The sequence below is a fragment of the Polypterus senegalus genome, chromosome 8, assembly GCF_016835505.1.
Source record: "Polypterus senegalus isolate Bchr_013 chromosome 8, ASM1683550v1, whole genome shotgun sequence".
NCBI lineage: Eukaryota > Metazoa > Chordata > Cladistia > Polypteriformes > Polypteridae > Polypterus > Polypterus senegalus.
In genome coordinates this window covers 32,652,242-32,660,710 of record NC_053161.1, presented here as the reverse complement: position 1 = coordinate 32,660,710, position 8,469 = coordinate 32,652,242, and positions in this window count along the sequence as shown.

The following is an 8,469-nucleotide window of genomic DNA, read 5'->3' as shown; positions in this document are numbered from 1 at the left end:
TTACTTACAAAAGCTGGGCAGGTTTCATTTCGATATTCTACACGTAATGGTCATAACCGGAATCTATTTTCCTCCATATACTTTAATGGAGTTAAGCTCGATGGCCATGGGGGGTGGAGTTTTGTGTGACATCATCACGCCTCCCACGTAATCACATGAACTGACTGTCAACGCAGTACGTAGAAAACAAGGAAGAGCTATAAAAAGCGCTGAAGAAAACATGCATTACTTGCAGAAGCAACTTCGTCACGCTGCCACCAAATACTCACAGAAAAATCCACAAGTTAATACACACGCTGTCTCTAGAGTTTCTCCACACTCAATGTATTCCTTGTGTCCCCTTTATACCCTCTGATCTCCCATTTCAATTCAGATGCCTACAATTTCCAGTAAGGCTCTGCTGCGCGATGACAAGTAATAAGTCTCTGGCACAGACCCTGCAAAACGATGCCCTTGATTTCAGGCAAGATTGATTTTCTCCTGGACAACTATACGTTGCATTCTCAAGAGTGAGCTCGCGCAGCTTCGTCATATTACAACCGGAGTGCAGCCAGAAACTTTTAAGTGCCAGGTCTTAGCTAACATTAAATTAAGCCATGGACATCGCAACATCACACAAGAGAGCAGTTCAAAAAACGCATTACACAATTGACAAGGTAATGGCTTTATATGTCGTTCGTTTATAAAAGAGCAGAGAAGCTGTGTGAAGGCTGTTTCACAAAAAACCAGCGGAGCGTCTTATATGAGCAGGCAGTCAGCTAAAGAAGGGAATCAATAAATATCTATATAATCGTAATAAACGAGCAAAAAATAACGTACAAGCCGCGGATTAAATAAAGGAAATGGGTACCTGAACAGTAAAGTAAGTCTCGAATAGCTACACAATAACTATAACAATTGTAATAAATGAACAATAAAACAGTATAGAACCGCGAAGCAAGGAGAAACGATGGCCTTATAAGGCGTTCGTTTATAAAGCAGCGGAGAAGCTGTGTGAAGGCAGCTACACAAAAAAACACCAGAGCGCCACACTCTGAATGTATTCCTGGCATCACCGTTATACCATCTGATCTCCCATTTTAATTAAAATGCCTTAAAATTTCCAGTAAGGCTCTGCTTCGTGATAACAATTAATAAGTCTCAGGGACACACCCTACAAAAGGTTGCCATTGATTTCAGACAACTTTGCTTTCCTCCTGGACAAAACTATACGTTGCATTCTGAAAAGTGATATATATATATATATATATATATATATATATATATATATATATATATATATAAATATTGTCAGGGATGCCAGGGGCAACGACCCGGCTGGGACACCATGAGGGACCGGAAGAGGGTCAAGGCCCACCCTGGATCACATGGGGGCCACCTTCCTGGTTGCTCTGGGGGCCACGGGTTGAGGGCATGAAAGCCCCACCCTGTAGGGGACCTGTTACCTCAGCACTTCTGCCACACCAGGAAGTGCTGGGGGGAAGAATAAGGACGATACCCGGAGAGCTGCCGGGAGAACAGCCGGCACTTCCGCCACGCTGAGGCATGGCCAACGGGGGAGTGTCGGAAGCACCTGGAGCTCATCCAGGTCATGTATAAAAGGGGCCGTCTCCCTTCATTCGAGGCTAGAGTCGGGTGGAAGGTGGACAAGGCAAGAAAGGAGAGTGGAGGCGGCCCGAAGAAGAGGGATTTGTGGCCAGGACTGTGTTTGGGGTGTTTTGTGCACTAGTGGACTGGGGCTTACCATATTTGTAAATAGTTGTAAATAAAACGTGTGGTGGTTTGATGAACAACATGTCCGCCTGTCAGTGTCCGGGTTGGCTCCACAATATATATATATATATATATATATACACCCCGATCTACATACTGTCAAATAAACAAACCACACACCCTGGCACTGACGTCCAAGGTTCGATTCCCGAGAGGGGGTGCAGTGAGTGTGTACTGCCTGTTTAGCCCAGAATTAGGGCGAAACACGTGCCGCGTACTGTTTGCATTATTTGACAGTAAAACTATTTAAATATATTTAATATATATATATCAGCGCTTCCCAATTCATTTTACCCTCGCACCCCCTTGGTTTGAGAAGAAGTATGAAAAAATATGAGGTTAACGCAAAAAACAGATCACCAATTGAAGCTTTATGAATAATGGATACTTTATTCGCCATCAATAATTGTTTTGGTAAAGCCATACTCAGTGTAATCCTCCTTCCATGTTATAATTTTTCCGCGACTAGCTATGATTAAATGAACGGTAAAAAAGTAAGAGCAAAGCAAGGGTGACTTATTCAGGCAGGCAGGCGACAGCTCAATAGCTTGAATTTCAGTATAAGTAGGTTCTCTTTAGTCGCCAGAAATATCTTTGGTAGGAATGGAAGTTGAATTTAGTCTTTAAATTTCTATGGTGAAGAAAAATGAATGCAATGATGACTAAATTTAACTTACATTCCTACTAAACTTATTTCTGTCGACCAAATAAAAATGACTTATATTTAAAATTTAAATAGAACTTGAACAGATATGATAGTTCATAATACCCACGCAGCACTAAGTGCACGTAAGAGCAGGAGTCATCCGTTTTAACAAGCAGCGTATTGCACTGGCACTGATACGAAATAGCCTGCCTATTTAATTATTTAGGAATGGATAGATAAATTAAGATTTTGTACAAATAATTTTTTAAATTTTTCTTCCTCAATGGATTCTGGCACCCCCAGCATCAGCTGCTCGCACCCCAAAGGATATATATATATATATATATACAGTATATTACACTATTTTTTTTTGATGAAGTTAAAGCATCTCTGAAATCTTCATACCTCTGGCCACAAATCAATGTTGTTACTTTAAAAATAAACATGAGAGTTCATTTGAAAAGAGACAAAAAAGCTGAGGAGTTCTCTGCTCTTCTGATGAGTATAGGTGATGGCACCCTCATACAAGAAAATTGTAAAATAATTATTCCTACAAATCTCTGTTTCATCGTGAATACCTTACAAAACCTTCTTCAAAATGTTTACCCCGAACTACGAAATCTCCACCAAAATGACGTCTCATGGTTAAGAGAGAGAGAGACATTTATTCCTTGCTTGCCCGTTATACCATCTAATCTCCCATTTCAATTCAAATGCCTCCAGTTTCCAGTAAGGCTCTGCTTCACAATGAAAATTAATAAGTCTCAGGTACAGAACCTACAAAAGGTTGGCATTGATTTGAGGCAGGATTGCTTTTCACATGGCCAACTGTACGTTGAATGCTCAAGAGTAAGCTCAGCGCACAGCTTGGTCATATTACAACCGGAGGGCCGAACTGACAACATGGTATAAAGAGAGATCCTTAACATATAATTTTTTTATATCTTTTCCCTCACTTTAAAAATGTTTACTTTTTTCTTAATAAAAATATTCAGGCAGTATTTCGCCGCTGAAAAGTGCGGGTATTTTGCTAGTATATATATATATATATATATATATATATATATATATATATTGTGATATTTGGCCATCCCCGCCAGATGGAGCCCTCCCTGCAGTATGGAGGTGCCCCGAAGACCAGCAGGGAATCATGGACGATGTAGTTTTTATTCTCAGCCCTGCTGGATACCTCAGGGGCCGCAAGAGGGTGCTGCAGGGAGGACCGAGGACTCATTTGTGCCCTATGACCCGGAAGGTCGTCATAGGAAGAGTGACGGGCTTCCGGGGTGAAGAAAAGAACTTTTACCTGACCCAGAAGTGATTGACGATCACATGGACTGGGGATTGAGAACACTTCCGGGTCAGGGATTATAAAAGGACTGTTGGAGCTCGCAGACGGCAAGCTGAGCTGGGTGGAAGGGTGGCAACGCGTCTGGGAGCTGAAGGATTGGTTTATTGTGTATTTGTGTTTAGTATATGAGTATTGTGGAGGAGAGTGTGCTTTGTGCACTGTGGAGATTAAATAAAGTCAAAGATTGGACTTTTACCTGGTGTCTGGAGTCATGGACAGGGGTTCAAGGGAGCGAGAGCGCCCCCTATCTACCACAATATGTATGTATATATTATATATATGTATATATATATATACATATACATATATATATATATATATATATATATATATATATATATATATATATATATATATATATATATACACACTAATACATACATACATATATTATGAGGGACACCCCTGCTGCATATGTTCGACGGGGAGCCATCATGGGCAGCTCAATACCTCCCCCGGGACACTTGGGGGCAGCCTCACTGGCCGACATTGATTCCCCAAGTCTTCCGCATGGCTCCGTAGGTGTCTAATTTATATGTGTATATAGTTGTAATATAGGTTAAGTACATGTGAATATATTTGCGCCGTTTATAAATAAGATATTCTTTCCTTTTCTTTACCTTGCTTTCTTTCTTTCCTGCTTTCTTGCATTCTTTCGTTTTCGGCTGCATCTCTATGAAGTTGTGGATTTGCCTGCAAGTATAATAAAGGAAATGTCACAGAGCCTGTGAGATCGCTTCTTTACATGTAAATTAAGTAAACGTGTCTAAGGCGCACATCAGGATTGGCCACTGGATACACTGCAGACTTCCCAGGTCATGTAATTATAAACATTTAAAAGAAAGCTCAGATAAAAGACTGGGGAACGTGTGGGGATTGTGTTTGTCTGGGTGTCTAATTTATATCTGTATATAGTTGTAATATAGGTTAAGTACATGTGAATATATTTGCGCCATTTATAAATAAGATATTCTTTCTGTTTCTTTACCTTGCTTTCTTTCTTTCCCGCTTTCTTGCATTCTTTCATTTTCGACAGTGTCTCTATGAAGTTGTGGATTTGCCTATGAGTATTTAGTTGACAGCGTGTCTATTAACTTTTGGATTTTTCTGTGAGTATTTAGCGACAGCGTCACGAAGTTGTTTTCATCTAGCTGCATCAGAAAATGTACCACGACGTCTGACATGTTTCCTTTTTACTGTTTCTCACAGCTTGGATTGCTGCTGATGGATGGCCTTATATGGGCAGGCAGTCAATTACGTGGGAGGCATGGGGATAGAGGATGCAATATAGGTAGGCAACCAAATATGTGGGAGGCGTGATGATGGGGGATGCAACTCCGCCTCACACGGCGACCGAGCTGCAGGCTATGGCCATATATATGTACTTAAGTAGGATTCAGTTATGACTGTTATGCGTAGAAATTTTGAAATGAAACCTGCTTACCTTTTGTAAGTAACCTGTAAGGAATGAGCCTGCCAAATTTTAGCCTTCTACCTACACGGGAAGTTGGAGAATTAGTGATGAGTCAGTCAGTCTGTCAGTCAGTGAGGGCTTTGCCTTTTATTAGTATAGATATAAAACCTAACCTTTTTTCCTAAACATTACCATACATATCAGTTTACGGATGTATATTTTAGAAAAATTGGTGGTTATATATAAGCCAATGTCACATTATATGACTTCCAATTGATGGAATCGTCAGACTTGACAACTGCAATGAATGATCTCTTCGTTGCAGGATGTCAGATTATACGGCTAGAAATTGCAGGGCAAATCAAATTAGATGACTTCACAATGACTTTCCCAGCCAATAATGCACTGTTGTCTGTGCAAATGCTTAAAGTTTTAAAAGGTCCCTGTGGTGAAACAGCAAATTAGTGTATAGCAGGTCTGTCTAGATTTGTGCAAAAAAGCGGACAATATAATTATTGTCTAAGGGGAAAGAATATTCTGCCGCTGCCTTTTATTCTTCTTACTGTAATCATCATGACATCTGAGTAGAAGAAGAAATAGACGGTGGGAGAGTTGCACAACCAATTCTTGATGAACTGCTGCAAAGTAACTGCCAAACGTAGGAAAATCTACCTTATAGTCCAGTAACATAAAGATAGCAGCTTACAAATCTTAATTGAAAGAGATCTTAAAATGATTATATGCCAAAGAAATGCTGTGTAAAATTCTTCTGTCATACATGTTCATGTATTTAAATGTATTTTGTACATAGTTTTTTTTTATTACAATAATATCATAATTTACTACATGAGAGTTTCTTGTCTATACCTTCTTATGTACCATTTATTAGTTGTAGTTGGAACTTTTGTCATTATGTGTTTGGGTTGTACTACTGAACTTAAACTTAATGGAGTAACTTTATCAGTCTTTTGGCCATAAATTACAACTATACTATTCTATATTCTATTCTATTATATATAGTATATAACCAAAATAATTAATTTATATAGCAGCTTTTCTCTCATAAGCTTTTTTTCAGTAATGTAGATTTATGGTTTGTTATAGAAAGCCCATCTGTTTGGACATGTACTGAAAGAGATCACAAAGTATTAAGTGTGACATTAAGTCATCCCCAGCCCTATATGACTCTTGATCAGATAGGAGGTCCTGGCCACACCATCAAAACAAGAAAATCACAAGTGCCTACATCCTCACTCACTGCACAGTTTTCCTCACAATCATTTCCACGCAGCCATGAGATAAACTGCCTAGCTGTTTCTTTCACAGTCCATGCCTGCATCTCTCTCAAAACTTTACCGGAATTCTCCCCAGTTGTACAGCCCAAGGATGTATGTATGCTCCCGAAAGAGGCAAAGATTCCACTAGTTTGTGTTATACAACTAGTGGAATAGATTTTGCCTGCCACTGCAGCACCTCTATTTATGTGACCAAAATGTACTGCCATTCTACAAGGCTGTAACGTGTTTTCAGATATGTGCGTTTCACTCATTCGCATCACATGCTTGGGTTTCATCGAGGTACTGTCCATTCTTATGCCTGACCCTTCTCTGGTCACTATGTGGACACCTACTGCTGCTTCTGACGCAAGTGTACCGAACTTTGAAGGAAGCCCACAAGTTGCCAGGTAAGTTTTTCATGGATGCCATTGCACCTCACTTTATTAATGCAATGCAGTCTCTATAAAACAAGAAAGTCCTTTAGGCAGTCATTTGTTATTTGCAAGTCAAATAAAAGAGCTCCAAGCTGGCTTGTGGAAACCAACTCTTTGCGACTCATATTTACAAACATGGAAGTTTGAAATGAAAGTGCTTTGAATTTGAGACAACTCAGCAAAATGTTCAACTAAGAAACCATTTCAGAAATACCTTATATCTGGCAACAATGTTCACGATTGCAATACCACCACCAGCTGAAATGAAGATGTCCAGCGACGTGGCTATGAACTCTTGAGATTTTCAAAATGTAATTTCAGGACTTTATTTTAGCCTCAGGACTGCATGAGAAACCTTGTAGAGGAGCAAGCAGCCACCTTGAGACAAGTAATGGATTGTAAGTGCCAACATGTCTACCGATATAATCTGCACTTGACAGAGGAGCAATGAAAGTACACCACCGCCATCTTGGCCACTGTCTAGAGACATTTTAAACTTACAAAAAATGTTTTGATCAAGTGTTTTGTTTTCTGATCCTTCAAGCAAGAGGAAGGTGAGAAAATAGGCACCTTTGTAACTAAATTGAGGGAGAAAGCTGCTACAAGTGATTCTGGACAGTTGGTAGACAAACTGAATAGAGACAGGCTGGTGTTAGGTATTGCTGATGAGGGCATTTATTGTCTTTTAAGAGAATGGGAACTCACTTCAGCATTCGCAATTGACATATGCTCAGCTGCTGAACAAATGAATCTATGGATGAAAGCACTAATGCAGACTAAGACCAGCGCAACAAAGCATGCTCACGCATGCCAAGCCATGACACTCAGACCACTTTGGGAGCACAGAAAAGTGTACGTATTGTGGTAGCACACACAACTGGAGAATAGCACTATGCCCAGGTTTTGGGAAGACCTGTCGATTCTGTGGAACTCTAAATCACTTTGCGATAGTGTCCCTTAAAATGAAGCAAGGTCAGCATCAGCTGCATATGGTAGACACACAAGCCAAGATGGAACTGGACGAATACAACACTAATGGACCCCAGGGACACACATGAAACACCAACTTATCAGAAGATACCATGACATATTTAACAGACCCTGCCTGGGGATATGCACTTTGACCTAGATCAGACTGTCACACTTGTGCAATGTTCACCATGCAATGTTACAGTTGCCCACAGGGCAGCTGTTAAAGCTCCTTTGGACAAGCATGAACAAGATGGCCGTCTAGTCCCTGTGGCAGAACCCACGTATTGGATAAGTAACATGGTCATTGTTAGAAAAACTGAGAAAAACCTGAATTTGCATTGACCCAAAGGCATTGAATAAAGTACTGAAAAGGTCCCACTACATAAATCTGAAGCTCAATGATGTTCTCTAAAAACTTTTCTAATTGATGGATGCCCAGGATGCCTTCCTGCAAAATAATTTAGACAAAAAAAGAAGGGTCTTTGAAACCTTATGAATGTGAACGTGCTGGGTGAAGCTACCCTTTGGTGTGTCGATAGCTGATCGTAGACAATATACTAATAGAAGGTTGCAAACACTTACATCAACAAGCTGCACTTGAA